The 18,735-nt window shown below is 39.3% G+C and overlaps 1 protein-coding gene across 8 annotated transcripts in view; it reads left to right on the top strand.

The window, feature by feature from the left end:
• The first annotated feature begins 2,231 nt into the window (after positions 1–2,231).
• LOC149806011 (uncharacterized) overlaps positions 2,232–18,735 on the top strand; it is a 58,715-nt gene continuing 42,211 nt past the window's right edge. For 2 of the 8 annotated variants that reach the window (XM_089950851.1, XM_089950858.1), the window contains exon 1: positions 4,822–5,077. The gene's annotated coding sequence lies outside the window, so the exon portion shown is untranslated. Of the gene's footprint in view, positions 2,503–4,816; positions 5,078–6,578; positions 6,729–18,735 lie in introns of those variants that run through there. The other 6 variants (XM_089950852.1, XM_089950853.1, XM_089950859.1 and 3 more) reach the window with 6 other exon arrangements.

Below are 18,735 nucleotides of genomic sequence, written 5' to 3'. Positions count from 1 at the left end.
ATTATAGGTTCTAAATTTCCTTGTAAATAAAAATACACCATAGCAGCACAATATAAGATTAGGACAGAACCTGAAGAGGTAATTTTACAAAATTCATCAGATTCAGTCAAAGTTAAAATTGACGGAAAACTTGGAAAATATTCAAATGAACGTAAAGGAACCAAACATGAACGGCTAAGGGCAGAAAAAGAAGGGATATAAAACATAAAAATTCCTGCAAGTACACAACGTGAGAAAAGTAATATACAAAAAAAAAAAATGAAATAAAATAGCATACTTGGTGATTATGCTTAGCATCATTTATTGTTTGATAGAATGTTTTAAATACTTCGTTAAGTTGGTCAAAAGAAATTTGTATCTTCGCAAAGTCGTCAACATTCAGTTGTAAAACATGTCGATGTTAAAAACAAACAATCAATCAAATCAATATGACAAACCCCATAAAAAGCACAGCATGATATTTATCCACGTACAATACAAGAACAGAGATACTTTATCTTTGTCATGTAATAACGAGCATGACTTTCACCTTCAGGCAATTGTGAGGAGAAAAATAATTAATTGTTTGTTAGGCAAACGTTAAACCTACTCTCCGAGTTTCGTACAAAATGCTGTTGAAAACTTTGGCTAAGATATTAAAACGGTCCACGTTCAAACGCATATATTGAAGAAGTTTTAAATTATTATTATTATTATTATTATTATTATTATTATTATTATTAAGTTAATTATTCCAGTGTTTAATGGCAGTTAACATTTTTCTACGATGTAACATATGGACTTCTACCGCACAAAATTGAAACTCAAACAATAACGTAGGATCGGCTAACGAAAATTGTGTGGCATATCTGAAAGAAGATTATTGCATAGAATGTCTTCTTTCTTTTACGAGCCTATGCTCTTAAAATAAGTACAAGAAAAGAGTGAAGACAATAAGCTTTGTACAATTTGACAAATAATTTATTTCCATAGAATACAAAGTGAAAAATGAAGAAAAAAAATGAATTTACAGTTTCACGAATTAAATCCAAAAATAATAAAATAAAATCCAAAAATTAAAACACAAGTCACATCAATGAAAAGTTCTAAGTGAATCACAGTTCAAATCCCAATAAAAATCCAAGATGGAAGGCGATGACGTTTGTAATAATCAGCGTTGTACTTGTTGAATCGCAGAAAATATTATTCTAGTTTTGAGTTCCGTATCAGTTCCCGTGAATGTCTTTATCCAAGAATGCTTTCAGAGCACATTTGTATCTCCAGAGAAAATAATCAATCGAATTCAATAATTTGAAGAAAATACAAATTCAGGCCAAACTGGTCAAAACATAATACAACTTAACGTGTCAAATGTTTTAAGCCCGACTGATAGAACTTTTATCATGACATCATTTATAAGACTAGCTAAAACGCAAAACAGATTTATGGATGGGGATCAAGAGTTCATTGTTCTGGAAAAAATAGAAGTTTGTTACATGATAAATTTCGCGTAGTCCAGGTATGACCTTGCTTCAAATTAATGATTCTTACTCTGAGACAGATACAAAAAGAAAAAGAGTTGTTTACCTAAACTGTCACAGATTTTGGAACAAGGTGAGAAACTAAATATAATGATTCTATTCTGGACAATGTCAAATCCAGTAAACAATGTTACCTTAGAATAACATGTAACTGAATAAAATAATTTAAAACAAACAAACAAACAAACAAACACTTAAATTAAATATACATAACACTTAAGAGGAAGCCCTCGACGTTGACGACGCTACCATTATGGTGTCTGTTTGTTGGCCAAACTATTATACCGAAAAACCTCATCGCAAATCAACTATTCTGAAATTTTCTCACAGCAAAATAAAAGATTCCATTATATTTAAAATTAATTTGCGCTGTTGATTGCAATATCCTTTCACTCTCTGGGAATTTGAAGACTTATGACTGAGGCCATGTCACCTCAGTAGGAATAGATGATATCCCATACTAAAACAATAACCGTATACAGTTCTCAATACACTTCCTAACATTTTCAATAAATTTGGGAACCATGACGCGAAGCAACAGTGACACAAGCACCTAAACTTAGATTAGACCAAACCGACCATTCCTACTATCGTCACTTATCACTGAGATGTTCTATTTGCGAAGTCACGAAACGAAAGATAAATAACATTCTCGTCTTTAAGCTTGAGTCTAACAAACGAATATAAAACATTACATGTGGATTCAGATGCCAGCAAAGCAAATATGGTCATTTCACGGGGATAGAAATATCTTTAGATAAGTTCCAGACAGAAAGTACATGATTACAGCAGCCATTCATTTATTTCGAAAAAGTACATGACACCAATGGAAATACGGATAAAGAATGAACTATTCAACACAGGCCAAAGGGTGCGCCTACATATATACATGTGTTTGAAATAGAAATTTCAATATTAATATAGATGCTTTCCTTCGTAAAAGCTATTCTCATCATATGGATGTACCACATGGCTGCACAGTGTAAGTAGTCCATTTCAATATCAAAATTAACAACACCATGAAATTACTTGATATAGGCACTGTCTGCTCATTATATGTCGACAGTTTCTGGATCTGTCATAACGCAACGGTATGTATACGATTGAACATCGGCTACAAATATGTATAAAGAGAGTTCAGAAAATGGTGATAAGAACTTGGGTTGAAAGGTTTGAACTCTAAAACGCTGTATGTACTTCAGCCGATTAAATCGAATTCAGGGTGGTCTAGAACTCGTATCCCATTTGTGGAGGAAAACAAAATTTTGTTTACCGTAAAAATTCCATCTGCGTATTAGATACATCAGTTTCAAACGACCCAAAGCCCTGGACTTAACAACAGCCACGCCAAACTCAGATTGGGAAGTGAACCGGAAGATTGTACAGTACTTTTGTAAATTCTACATTTGACTAGGGTTAAATTGTACATGGATCAACTTGGAAATCGTTCATGCAAACGCTTGATCCGAAACACAGTCAGGGACCTTGAATTTTTCTGGGAGAAGTTCTAACCTTATCGCTCCTATGTTGAGGCATATGAACCATCAATTTGGTTCAGGCAAAGAAGACTATCTCTTGACTGTATTACCAGTCTATGATCTAATGTGTCTAATCGGGTCATTAGGCCTAAATGCAAAAAAGTGATGGTCAGAATTCAAAATTTCGTTCTGCATACTTAGCATACGAGTGTTTAATCATATAGAAACAGCAGAATTCAGTAGTTGCAAAATTTCAAAATTATGTTTTACCTTGGATATCAAAGAGTCTCTCTCCAACTCTCAAAGAAAACAAATCTTTGCCAATCTAAAATATCATCAAACAATCCTCTCGCAGTTCAGAATATATATGGTGAAATCAGAGCCTCGTATCTCGGTCACACATTTCTGTAAACAAATTTCTCGAAAGACCAATACAAGACAATAAGTAATTACCTTACATAGCCTCCATCTTTATTTCAGACATTACAGATATAACGAGAATTTGTGAATTACACTGAAGCTAATTAAAAAGCGTCATCTATTTGGATTACGTTTCTGCACTGAAAATGTTGCAAACACTTAAAGATTTCAACCCGTTACTATATCAAAGTTTGCAGAAAAATAGTCTTGAAAAAGATATTCTGTATTGTTGACGGCCTAGTCAAATTGGTTCTGACAGCACTGAACAGGGGACATATTTGTAGCTGTAAAGGGGACATATCTGTAGCTGTAAAGGGAACATATCTGTAACTGTAAAGAGGACATATCTGTAGCTGTAAAGGGGACATATTTGTAGCTGTAAAGGGGAGATATTTGTAGTGTAAAGGGGAGATATTTGTAGCTGTAAAGGGGACATATCTGTAGCTGTAAAGGGGACATATTTGTAGCTGTAAAGGGGAGATATTTGTAGCTGAAAAGGGGAGATATTTGTAGCTGTAAATGGGACATATCTGTAGCTGTAAAGGGGACATATTTGTAGCTGTAAAGGGGAGATATTTGTAGCTGAAAAGGGCACATATTTGTAGTTGATGTTTATCGAATAATGTCAAGCAGATTTTATGGAACGCTCAATATATTGCTCTACTGTAGAAAACCTGGCATATTCCGGAATAATTTAAAGCATATTATTTATAGTTTTAAGTCAAAGAAATATCTGGTATAGCCAGATAGATATACATTCACATATGTGAGAGTATTCAGTCGGTGAATTAGATAACATTTAAGACATGTCCTTACCTTTGTCGCTAAACTCATAGACAATTTATAGAAGAACGATATGAAAAATAAGGCTTACATATGGCAGAAGACAATATAAATGAAATCCGGATATAAACGGAATTTGAACGCTGAGCTTACAAATTGGTCAATCCACCGATTATGTTGTGCCCGGTTTGTGTATCGAACCTTGATACAAACGATGAACGTGTACGTTCACGTGTAAATGCACCGAGCTTTTATCACATTCTCAGAAACGTCTATAATAATATGATAAACAATCATGGGTGTGGACAGTGGACAGTGGACGGTGGTCGTAATCGTGGACTTTCTGGTCTTGAACAGGGGACAGCGGACGGAGTAGTAGATTAATAAAAGCAATTTTATTCGGTTGCTGGTTTAGGCAAAACTTGTCTACTCCTCACAACTTATCTCATTGTAACTTTCACGCGTGGGTTCGCAAATGTACGTGTGATATGGGGAGAAAACTATAGGAGTAGAGGGGTTTCACATATATCAGCGGAAATATATGAACTTCTATTATTATAATATCCTACTCGAGGTAACTAACATCTAAATAGGCATCCTATTTCATTATATATTACCGTGTTCTGACATTGGATACCTGACTGTATCATCTTGCCGATTCTTGTCTACACGGTGATTTATAACAAGTGCATACATCCGGCTGATTTTAGCACGAGTGATTTTATATCAGTTTACCACATTCAGAGAACAAGCATAGTTGAAGATAAAGTGAAGATAAAGATTGTTTGTTTATTTGGAGCCAGTGTTTGATCAACGAATTTCATCAAGCAGTTATCGCCTATTCTCTGCAGAAAATACATTTCTCCGTTCTCAGCCGTAAGTACCAGATAATCCTTGCATAATACTGAATAAGAATCGCCACTTCGGAGATAGAGTGTAGTACTTTACAGCCTAATCTGTAGTACTCCAAAAGCGTCAGTTGAGAAAAGGTCTTTCACCAGATGAATGTTGCATTACACATTTTAAGCTGCGTGCTGACTTACTAGCTTATGTAAATTGGTATCATAAGCTCAATTTAAATCTGAGAAAGCCCAAAGAAAAACAGATGACATAGAGGTAATAGGTATTTTGTGTGCGTTACAAACATCGTTGCTAATTTAGAGACATATCAACTCTTTTAGCTAGGAATTTTAGTAACAAATATTTCCTGATTAGTAGTAAAGCAAAAAACAAAAGGGTTCTAGACCAAACTTATGAGAGCCCTTTTATCTTATGAGATACCTGTTCTGAACCGTCTGAGCTATGGGGTAATGCATGGGGGGTTCTGGACCAAACGTATTAAAGGCATCGTATTTTCTTTATGTGAAAAAAAATATGAGTTCTGTACCAAATGTATGAAACTCATAGCATTCTAATGTGAAAAATATGGGGGTCCTGGATGGTGATAAGATGAATGTTGGTTGTGTACCACTGTGTGCATATGAGACGTTTATTATCAGTATACGAAATGGATCAGGCAAATTCGTTTCAGGAAACGCCTTTCCATGGGGGGTTGGGGTTGGGTTAGAACTACTGCCGTGGAGTTGGCCATGGATCTCAGCTGTACTAGATGCAAGCGTCAAAGAACCCATCGATGCTATTTTGAAACGTTTTGATGAGGCTAACAAGCATTTGAATTACGATAAGACTAGTTTGGAGGCACTGACACTGGCAGCCAGGTCTCATACGCAAGTGGATCCAAGAGATAAAACCATTCATGAGAGATTTTGTCTTACCTTTGCCGAAATGACGTTTTCGATTCTGAACAAGTCTTGGTTTTATTTTCTGCAGTTCCTGCTCCTAAAAAGAGTCTTGGATGGACTCACCTAAGGCATCTTTAAGCGTGTACGTGACCGGCAGCGTTTCATTTACTGTATCCACCATAAACACGTCCTCAGTCCAGTTTTGGGTGTGAATCCTTTCTCGAACGTGCTTTTGTCTACGGATTCTCACGTGATCACCGATCTTAAATTTATACCAAAAAAAAAAAAGGCGTCAGTCACTTCCTGTTTTCGATCCCACTCAGACGCTTCCGTGGTAGTAATTTTGATACTTCTGTGCTTGGTGTGAATGAACTGGTTCACAATCTCTGGTAAAAATCTAAATACCGGTTGGTGTTATCGATGGCAAATCTCTTCCACATGCGGTTTTTCAGAGTTTTATAAACCCTCTGTACGATTTTGTGTGCTGTATAATTCCACGTTATTTTTTGAAACCAGTCCGAGACGGTTTTATTGTTAAATTAGCTGCCATGATCCACTCAATTTTTTCGGGTCTGCTCTTACTCACAATGCTGTCCAAAGCCTCAATAATATAGTTTTCCTTTTTCGTTTTTCAGAGAAACCACTCATGCGTATTTGCTAAACACATCTATACTTAAAACCATCGTTGTACGAGCTGTAATCTCTCACTTCGACGTGATCCGCTGACCACATGTCGTCCATCGTTACAGTTATGATCTTACGACGTGGAAAATGCTTACTCACAGGTTTGTGCAACTTTTAATCTCTTTAAAATCTCTCACCATAACTCATCGCATCCATATTTGTCGTCGGGGTGAACCCTGTAACAAATTTTGTGCTTCAGCACAATGGCATCTATGTCGTTATAAGACTCCTTACCGGGCAGCGCTTGATTGTTTTCGTTCAGTTGTTTTTCTTGGGGTTTCTTGTAACGTCAAACCAGCTTTGGGTCTGAGGAGTTTGGCGATGAGTTTATGGATATTGACGGTGCCACTCAGGATTTGACGTTGAATAGATCGCACACATCCTCCCACACAAAGATTCCGCTCTATCCGAAGATACCTCAGCTCGTGTCCAGATCTCAATGCCTGTAGTAACTCCTATGCTTCCGGCGACGCTTCTGCCTGAGACATTTTCACGCGGCCCATCACGATCTGCGATCTTTTGGCTCCACACATCTCGCAGAACGATTAAACCATGGGGCGACCATTTATTGTCATCACTTCTACTCAATGTTTGCTGCACGTTCTATCGTTGCACTTGAGACAAGAGAAGTTCAAGATTGTGCTATACCTAACACATTCACTGAAAAGTAGTTTTTGTTCTCAGTGAAAAGAAGGATTGCACATGTCACGTTCCATGGAATCTCTGCTGAATGTAACGGATGTGGTACCAGGCACACGTGCTGTCGAAGACACCCACCCTGAGTCTGTAACAATTTATACACAACACCGCGATGACCCGTTGTTAGATACCTGATCACCTCGTTGGGAGGAGGTAAACCGAAAGAATCGAAATACTTGACGTCGCATTGCCGTTAATCGTTCACCACATTGACCCAGTGAATTCAAAATCCATCATAATTTTGCAGGTTAATCACGCAGCTTGTCGTCTGGATCGATCTTATCTGGCAACTGATAATTAGAAAATAAATCTCGGAAATTTTTGACGCTCATCGTAACGCTCAAAGTTGGACAACGGTGACTCCGTTAGACCTTTCTTTTCTCGCGACCCCGCAAATTCTTTTCGGGAAAGTCCCTTGTGTAAATTCAGGAAGCTGAAGTCCTCTTCCAAAACCTAGCAGATAGAGAAGTAACGTCCTAGCGATAACGGCTAACAGCGGCACGATAAATCCGTCTTGTTTAAAGCAGCTAGGATGCAGACAATCTTAGCACGCGTTTTTTCCTGGCCGAGCGGCATGTTTTGTTTAACGATCGAGGCAGCCTGTCAATGAGTCAACATGAGCATATCAGGTCCTCATGTGTGGTTCTGGATCCACCTTGACCAACATAGTTTCCACAGGTAGTTTTAGCTCTACTACCTAGTTTCGGCTCTGGCAAGTTTGTCGCTGACCACACTTTGGTTGGGACATGTAGAAAAGAAGGTTTAAATGTTTTTCCAGCTACGTCATAGTCGTCTACACAACGACATTCATGTTTTTGTTGAGTACGCTTAGCGTGATAAATCGATCTGATGTCACCACGTATAGCGTACCAGGACAGTCAATGTGCACCGAAACTCGATATCGGCTGGGGAATCTTTGAGATGTTCGGAGTGCTTGGACACATCGAAAGGGAAAACGGGATGCAACGATGCGAAATCATCCTGCAATACCTGTGTGCCCGTGTCCACGCCATGGTATATGTGCATGTCCTCCGTGAACATCATGTTTGTGAGAGTGTAATATGTCGCAGAAACGCCAAATTTGTCTGTTTTACGCTTGATCAGAATGTATCTTAATTTCTCTCCGGTCATGCTTAGATACTCTTCTATTCTACCACCATGACTTAGTCGATCATTTTAGCCGTCGCTTCCATCATCTGCCGGTCTCGATCCTCTCTCTGCTCTTCGAGGTACGTCAATTTTTCCATGAGCTTGGTTTGTTTGGCTGCGATCGTGGCTGCCTCTCAAGATGCTGTTTCCTGTTTATCCGCAATTGCGTCGGTGATAGGTTTGAACAGTTCCTGGGGGACATTGAGGTGAAATACCTGTATTCCCACTTAATCCTTGATGAGTCGCTAACGCAACGCTTACCGTTAATCGAAACATTTTCAGAGGACGCCCTCGCGCTGTCATTTACTGGCGATTTTCTCAAACGGCAAGAATAAATCCCATAGCTGTCAGGGACATAAAATTCATGAAATCCTTTCCGGTATCGTTCAGAGACCGTCTCCGCATCGCAATAAAACGTCATAAAATCGTGCAAGGAACCGGACGTTCCGGCGACGTAACAGTCTTTGAATCTTGTCACGATGATTCCATTGTGCCGGTTATCCAGTCAGGAAAACAACACAAAGTTTCCCGTGTTGTGTCAGATGTATTTATACACATCAAGTAGGACTACGTCGGGTAAATGCTGCTACAGTGCTTGTTTCGCGACAACGACAAATACTAGCAGATTTTCGCCATGTCCTCGCTGCCTATTTTAATGTCGTCAAACATGACAATTTTGTGCGTGTCTTAATCCAGTTTCTCCACCTGCTCGATATCGTCCAGTCCGACGGTGTTAAAAACGCCTCCTTGGAGTATTCGACATCCATGCAAGCCTATTTCACTTTTGCTAAACACTTGTATCCCTCCAACAGTGGCAACGATTGAATCACCTTGGGGTCTATTATAACTTTTGGATTCAGATCACGGCTCCGTTTGAGTTCTCTGGAAATTTCACCTGGACGTACAAGCAACAACAACGAGATGATGACCAGATAGGAAGCCATAAAAAATGGACGACACGACATAGACTACATTGTACATGAACACGATAATCATCGGAAACACTCTCCAGGAGTTCACATTTGCTGAAACATAGATGGAATACATGTACAGTGTTTACTGATCCACGGCATAGCCCTCGAATCCCGGGGACAGTTATTTAAAGCTATTTTCTGTGGACGATATTGCATTATAAAACCAATGACATGCGTTGTATTTATAACTCGAGATGTCTTGAGACTGACGTTTTACTAGAACATGCAGATGATCCCGTGGAATAAAAAGCAAAATTTGCCTATGACACCCTGCAAAAATTAAAGCATAAGCGGAAAGAACTCAGAAACGATTCAGCACAATTTGCCGAAACAGATTATGGACTGATGGCTACAAAATCTGTGGGTGTAGCGGAACACAGACAAGAAGCTCTGGACAAATGGAACTCTGTGACGACGTTTTGCAACAATAGAGAATGCAGTGTGTTGGTCAGAGGAATCGAAGACATCTTTAATTGCATCATGGCCGAATAAAATCACGAGATCTTTGAAGCCATCATGGCTACATGAAATACACGGCGGCGTGGTATGAAAGCTGCAGATGACAAATATATCGGGAAGATCACAGATGCATAAAAAATCCGTAGCCCAAAAGAATTTTAAAAATCGTAATGCACTGCTTCACAAATTCGAAAAGCAGAATTATTTAGAGAAGACCGGTATCTATTATGGATATATCCCTACCATCTGGCGATCATGGCGATGCCAGATAAACCCGTGAAACCTGACAACACCTCTGACTAAGACGAGTCAGACAATGTTATTGAAAATAACAAGGCCATGGAGGCGCAGTTGTATCTCTTCTTGTATGAACAACATGGAACAATTGCTCCGGACATGGTTACAGCAGCGAATGATTACCTGGAAAGTCTTAACCTGTCGCAGTCTGAACTTGAAACCGCATTAGGTCTGGTAGTTGCATTCCAAAAGAAAATGTCACTGATCCTCTAGAGGCAAAATAGGAGATACACAATGTCATCGCGAACAGAAAACTCGCATTTCTAAGAACATCACGATGACACTGACCAACGAGGATATCATGACAAAACTTGTTCATGAGACATTAGTGTACGAGAAAGTATACCTCAACGTAAAAATAATCAACCCGTCATTTTATCACCTTTATAGGTACTACCATAAACTCAATACTCCTCATGCTTTAACTAGTTAAAGCTACTTAGAGACTATTAATCTGCAGGTGAATCCGAACACGCCGGAGGATCTTGTCAGGCTCAGGCACATAACCGGAATAAACACGAGATTGCGTTTTCTTCTGAGTGTTTCAGCAGGCAAACCTGAAACGCTCAGCGTGGAAAAGTGGATGAGCTTCATGACGGAGCAATCCGCTTAAACTTGATGTGTTATTTCAGAATTTAGTAGAACCAGGATCATACAAAGAAATTGATCATTAATTTTAATCACATCGACGATAATTAGTCGAACGAGAAGTCGAATAGCATTACCGATATTTCCATTGAAAAGTCTAGTTATCGACTCTTGCTGTGAATCTTCTCAGCGGAACACCTAGTGGAGACCTCAGCCGTGATCGTGTCCTTGGACTCCACGGCCAATCCGTTTATGCTGATTTTATCCAGAGCCGGACTGGCTTTACAAGCGATGATCAAGCGGATTGAGCCTGCTTTGGATACCAAAAAATAATACAGAGCAAGCCATGTTGGCGTTTTAAAAAGTGCCTAGCAAAATCCAGTCGTACCTGCGTGGTAGTAAATTCGCCATGCCCCTGCTTATTCGCGAGCTGAGAAAGGTTGACGACATCCTGCACCGATGTTGACTGATGTTATTGAGTCGTTTCGAAAAGGCACACGCCCACGACAAGACGTTTTCACACACCCTATCAAAATGAGAGACACGCGTTTAAGCCTGCTTGATGGACCGTGGTGAAAAACAACGTTCCTATCACTTTAGAACTTACCGCAACGAAACCCATAAAGGTGGTGGGCAGGCAAAGTTTGCTCACGCGAGAACAACGGCGAGAGTAGTCTGAAAATGATGCAGTCAGGGTCATCTTTGGCAAAAACCTCATCCGGACTCACTGCGTGAAGTGCATGGGAAAGGAAAACTTTAAAACTCTCGTAAAATTATAATAGTCTAAAAAAGTAGAGATACATGACCGACAATAACCGGGACCTCGCCTATGACATTGTCGAAAACCGTAAAGATCACGAGGATGCCATCTTGAATACGTACCATGCAAACATTTACATCAATGTGCCGCTCACACCCACCAAAGTGATAGGCATAGAAACAGATCTACTGCTGCTCATGGCGGCGCAGGAAAAAGATCTCTATGGCAATGGTACGCTGACATTGTCTACGACAGGGTTCTCCTCGTGAAACAAAGCATCTCATGCAAGCATCGAAAAGAATTCAACAGGCTCATACAGGGTTATTATTTTCGATGTAGGAATCACAGCTGGTTAACAAAAATTTCTGACAAAATCTCGTAACACTGCTTTTTTATTCTTGTAGTTGCTGACTCCAATAGCGTTAGGCCTGCTACTGTTGTTTCCTGATCGCGTCATCTTTAATCTGTGTCATGTAGTCGTCCATGATCAATGTGGTTTTCTTGATCTTGTTGCATTTGATTACTCTCTCATAATAATATTTGCTCGCCCTGATGTTTCGGCTCCGCGGTTTTGACACCGTATAAGCGTCCACGAACACCAACTACACATACTAAGAATTTCTGAGGTCCTGAGATTCCTCTTCTGGTCATCGCGCTGTGCTGTGCAAAGTATTCGCCTCTGCAGTTTCTATTGCATCTCTCCGTCCTGCTCTGAAACAATCACTGACATCGGTTATTTCCTTGTGACGCCGTTTTCCTTATGCTATATTGTTACTAAAATAATTAAATTATCTCTAATTCGAAATATGCAGACAATTAAAGAAATCGAAAAATGACAAGCAATTAAAGATATATTTTTAAATCATATATAATATAAGATAAAGAAATTTATCTGAAAAATTGCTGCAATGAAGGAGAGAAGGAAACACCGCGTGAATTTTATACTCAATTACGGACAAAATTTCATTCTACGAAATTAACATATCCGTCGTCTGAGCCAGATTTACCTAGGGATCTTACAGCGAGAAGCACGGTACCCGAGTTCGAATGCTGCTTTGGATGAGCCTTAGCTCCTGTGGAAGTTCCCTGGAGGTGATCTTGTCACGAATTTGATCATCTTATCGACCGAGAGATCATCACCCTACAGCGCTATGCGAAATAACTACTCGACCAGTACAAGGAGCTCACGGGGAAACCCACAGTGTATGCCAGAACGAGGACGGCAGTGCTCGAACTTCAAAGCGAGATCGTTAGTTGACGAGGGCATGCCGAGATTGAAAAGCTTCCCCGGATCGACCTCAAACGTGTTAAGGTCATAGGGCGAGATCACGGACAGCACGACATATCGAAAACGCACAGAGAGGTGCCGACAACGGTTTTGTTTACGACAATCCACACATGCTTCCTTGTGGTGTTGATACAGAACTGCTTCAACAACTGTTGAAATCGATCGTTGATCGAGAAATTCAAACACATATAGCTATCAAACGTAGTGTCGCTTTAAACGTTCATTTCAGGCGGCAGAACAAGAAAACATCGCTAACGTCTGGCTGAGATCAAGGTCGATCATCATTTCTCGCTTTGACTATATCAACGCGATAGTCGACAACGTCAAGTCATTTATACAATATGGCATATAAGATTACCAGGAGAGAAGATCGGTGTGGATCTATGCAGGAGTGAACATCCAAGTACACCCCGAGATAAATAGGTACAACTACCCAAAAAGATTTTAGTGACTAAAGCGTGCGTGGATGTTAAAAAAACGACGATCATTGTCTGGTCTGGACGATGCTCTTCGCGTTGTATCCTTCCGCAGATCACAGTGATCGCGTCCCCAACTACAAGCCGTATTTGGATAGCATCAAAACAGATCACATACGCATTTCAGCAGAAGTCAAATATGTCCCAAAACTGAAAGCACAAAATCATCTATCATTCGAACTTCTTTAGCACAGAGGAAAACAAGACTCGGGAAAAAGATTGCGCTGTTTACCTGATAATGATTTCAAAATCGGCCAAAGAACACAGTGTTAGTTTACTTTGTTATCATTCGCATTTCATTTGAATCAATGAATTTTTGTCGTTAGTGCCGCTCGCAGTGCACCAAACATGATAACAGTGAGCGTTTCATCTACATTTCTCATGGCATGAAAAGGTGGACGAGTACGTGGCTACAGCTTTTTGGCAAGAAACACAGGCTGTTCATATACCTGAGGGAAAAATAGTTAACAAGCGATACTGGAAAAAGAGGAAGGTTATCATTCTGATCCTGATCAATCTTTAACGAGGGTGGAGTAGCAGAACCTGCCGTGCGCAATCGGTTACAGAACCTGATGTGGTGTCGATGAAAGATTGTCACCGCCATTTAGACAGCTTTTTTGTCCTAACCGAGTCATCTGATTCTTTGAATAACTAGTGAAGGAGTACAAACGCATCACCGATATCAGAAAAATACAGCGCCACCGACTCCACTCATGCCAGAACAGCAATGGAAGCACAGGTAGGCGGTTCGTTGTCACATCTGTCAAACCGTACAAGTAAGAGACCAGTATCACATCACTGGACGTTACCGCGACGCCGCACATGACCAATGCAACCTCCACTTTGAGGATCTAGATTTCACTCCAGTGATCGCTCATAATCTACGAGGATATGATGGGCATTATATCGTGACTATGCTGAACCATCCGTCGCGCAGAAAACTCATATTATCCGTCAGAACCGAAATCAGATGCATCAATATTAATTTTGAAAAGTACATGTCGTTCTCAATTTGCTCCTTCAGGTTCATAGACAGTTTCCAGTTTATGTCAGCGAATTTTGTACAAAATGCCCAAACATTGCCCTGCCTTCGTTCACCTCGACCAGGCCCATCCGGGAAAGGTTGCTCAGACATAAAGAAATTTATCTTTATGAGTACATCGATTGCTGGTCACGGTTTGATGAAACTTATTTTTCTCGGAAAGACGCTTTTTATTCCCACTTAATTCTGTCCAAAATCGTTGACGACAAATAAAAACAGAGCACTGACGGTATGGCAATAATTTGGTTGCCAGACTCTCGGGGATTACCACGATCTGTACCTGGAAACGAATGGGACGTTACTCGCGAACGTGTTTCAAAATTTGAGGGAAACCTGCCAGAAACTTTACCGGCTCGACCCGATCTAGTACTTCACCGTGCCTGGGTTGGCACAGGTTGTACTGCTGGAGACAAGTCGAGTACAGCTCAAATTTTAACCACCCGCACATTTTATGTTTACCGAACAGCTCATACCAGGTATAATTTCCATCGTTAGTAAGAGAACACGTTTTGGCCAAGAACAAGTACCTGTCCAACAACGATGCACCTAAGCCACATGTGTTGCAAAAACAATCCGTATAGCTCGGCTATGTCTCAGTCTCTTTACGTAGGCAGTTTTAACTGGATTGCTGCAGATCAGTTTGTCAGGAGTGATACGCTGGCTACGTCGACGAGATAAGTTATTTCGTCGAAGTCGACCTGACCTATGCTGAACACATGCACGAGCTCCACAACGATTATCCATTCTGCACTGATAGCCTTCTGGTCGACAACGAGATACTGTATCCACGGCAACTGGCGCAGAAATACGAGTTCGGTCTGGGAGAGGTCAAATTTAAAAGAACTTGTGCCGAATCTCATTAACAAGACCAAATATATCTTACATCATCGACTGTTCGATTAGGCTATGGAATACAGGCTGGTGCTGAACAAGGTTCATCGAGTTTTAAAGTTAAATCAAGCACCGTGGATGAAAAGGTACATTGACTTTAACACGCAGCAGTTGACGTTGGCCACCACGGATTTCGAAAAGGATTTCTTCAAGCTCATGAACAAAAGCGTGTTCGGAAAGACCATGGAAAATATCCGAAAATGGAAACAAATGAAATCGTCAATGATGTATGCTGCCATGTTAAGCTTGTCTCGTCCGAGGCTTTCGTCCACATGAAATCTTAGACGGACACCTGGTAGCCGTAGAATCTAGATAAAAATCAGATCTAAAATTCGACAAACCTGCGCACGTTGGAGCCACCATACTCGATCTTTAAAAAATGCTCATGTTGGATTTCCATTGTGACTTCATCAAATCACAATATGGTGATTGCGTCATCTAGTCATGGCCGACACCGATTCACTCCTCTACGAGATTCAGACAGAGGATCTTTATCAGGCTATGTTTGATCACAAAGAACTTTTCCATCTAAGCAGTTACCCACGACATAGTCTGTTTTACAGCGCAGACAATAAAATAGATCCTATCAAAGTTCAAAGACGCGTGTAATGGTGAGTTCATTGCGGCGTTTATAGGTCTACGCTCCAAAATTTACTGTATCAAGATGGACACGGCCGCGGCGAAGAAAATCCGAAGGCATTAAAATGACCGTCGTCAGTAAAATTTCCATGATCAATCATTACAGGGAGGCCCTGGCTTGTGGTCTCCACTATTACACGATGAGAACTTTCAAATCAGACCGACACAGGATTTCCACCTTGCTGGTCAACAAAGGGGCTTATGCTCCTTCGACAATAAACGATACTGCTGCGATAGCGTTTTAGCGTTGTCGTTTTAACATTAAAACATCAGGCGGCGGTCAGTTCCTTTGATGTAAAACACATATCACCTCATCATTTATGTTCACTCACTGTCAAGAACCACCATGGTACACAACCAACAAGAATCTGATCACCATCCAGTGGCCCAGAACTCCCATGGTTTTCCAATTAGAATACCATGGGTTTCATATAGTTGGTGCAGAACCCACATTTTGTTTTTACATTAAAAATACAGTGGATTTCATATGTTTGGACCACAACTCCCAGTGCATCGCCTTATAGTTCAGATGGTCCAGAACCCTTATCTCATAAGATAAAAGGACACTCCTACGTTTGGTCTAGAACCCCCATTTACTTCGATTTCTAATCCAACGGTAAATGTTTGTTAGATACTCCTCAATGACTTGTGTCTGATGCAGTACTAGATCGTTTGGATTTAATTTGCATACCTTACACCTGTGCATATAAAGAATATGATTACCTAATTGCCACTTTTTGGCGTTTTCTATGTTCCTATAAACGTTATTACTGGCAATGATCGCATATGAGGGGCGTTGCATGACGCGCGCGTAACTGGTATTTACAAACTGTTCATTAAACGAAAGAGCTTGATGACAAGCATTCATGTGAAACTGATCTGACCGAAATAGCTTATATCTGTCTCCAACCTGCATGCGATCGTAATCACAATGTTCAACGGATGAAGGAACCTTTTGACATGGTAAATGTGTCTTGTAATTTAAATTTCTTAAAGAAACTTGATATTTATTCAAATACATTGCTTATATGCAAACCTTTTTCCTTTGCGTTTGTATCCACTGTGTGTAATGCTAATCACCGTAATTTATCTTTTATTATTGAATTAATAACGATTGCATGTAGGTTGAATATTGAAATAAGCGTTTATATTGCTCCTTTAGGTGAAGTGTTCATTTAAAGAAACGTACTCAGGTGGATTGCTATATTATTGTGAGTTATATAAGTAATACTAATTCGTGCAATTACTACCTCGTCCTTCAGGAAGCTTCTGTAGGAAGGAAGCAATTCGCCTCAGGTAGGTTTGATCACACGGAGCTTGTTGTAGACAGCATTCCATATATATATATATATATATATATATATATATATATATATATATATATATATATATATATATATATATATATATATATATATATATACATATATATATATATATATATATATATATATATATATATATATATATATATATATATATATATATATATATATATATATATATATATATATATATATATATATATATATATATATTTATACCACATACAAGTTTTCATTTTATATGAGAGATAAAACTGACTGCCATAAACAGAGCACTTGAGGGGACTGTTCACAGCACCTCACATGTATGTACGCTAAAACAAGAAGTTCTGTAGTGATTCATAATTTCCTGTACACTTCATTCGTATTAATTCTTATATGTTCGTTTATCAATATTAAATAAAATGAAATCATAAGGCTGATAGTTGACATTTCAAATTGTTTTAATAATGTGCATGCAAACATTGAATTTGCAGCGTTTGTTGTCATGAACAGTAACAGGGCGGCCATTTGCATCTATAGCAACAGTACAATTCGAGCCAGAAACATAAAAATAATGAAGGAACAAGAGGTAGTTAAACAATTTAACTTTAACCACATTTCACTGATATCGTTTATGTCCATATTTCGCAATTCCTACTGACTGTAAGTGTCACTTTCAATAATTCTCCAACGTTTCTGCTGTGTGTGCCCTATTTGAGAATTCGCTTGTTGAAAGAAGTTGACCCAGTTAGGGATGTCGTTCACGTTTTGCGGGAGGTTCGTAACAAACATATTTTGTACGGTGATGTTTGATCCGTAGAAATGGTTACTGATAATCTGAATCTGTTGAATATTACACGTTTTGGAACTTGACATACTACAGTCTGTTGAATATTACACGTTTTGGAACTTGACATACTACAGTCTGTTGAATATTACACGTTTTGGAACTTGACATACTACAGTCTGTTGCTGTGCAGTTGGAAATTTCTTTGTTGTGGGGGTTGGGATTGACAGCATCTTTACTTGGGTGGCCGTTGTTGCTCAGGTAATTGTAGTACATCTGTTGTTGTTAGTCACATAATGTTTGAGTAGCTGTTTATAGACTGTACATTGTTGTGCCCTGAAAGTTGCATGATATCAGTTGGGGGAATGTTTTTGTCTCTTAACTTCTGAATTAGGTACTTTCGGCTACTAGCGTTTGTTAATTTCTTTCTTGCTGCAACATTTGCCTTTACTTTCATTTTTTTCATGATGCATCCAAGTTTGTTAATTGAAACTCCAACGAATTGTTTCCTAAATCATATAGAAAGGATCTTCACGTTGACAAAAGTCTGATGTTCTTATCGCAGCATACCGTTTGTAGATAGCAAGTGGATCTCTCTCGTTGTTGATTTTGTTTTCATACATCTTAGGATTAATATCCCTGATGTCCTTGAGATTGTCTCCTGTTCTTGTTTTTGTCTGCCTTTCATTGAGTTCAAGATACTCGAAGCCATTCACATCTTTCTTTAGTGTAACATCTCCCCATTTCAGATT

Source organism: Sinohyriopsis cumingii, chromosome 2 (assembly GCF_028554795.1).
Source record: "Sinohyriopsis cumingii isolate HCF-2022 chromosome 2, ASM2855479v2, whole genome shotgun sequence".
NCBI classification, from domain to species: Eukaryota; Metazoa; Mollusca; class Bivalvia; order Unionida; family Unionidae; genus Sinohyriopsis; species Sinohyriopsis cumingii.
Note: the sequence above shows the minus strand (reverse complement) of the source record. Positions and strands in the feature narration are given on the sequence as shown.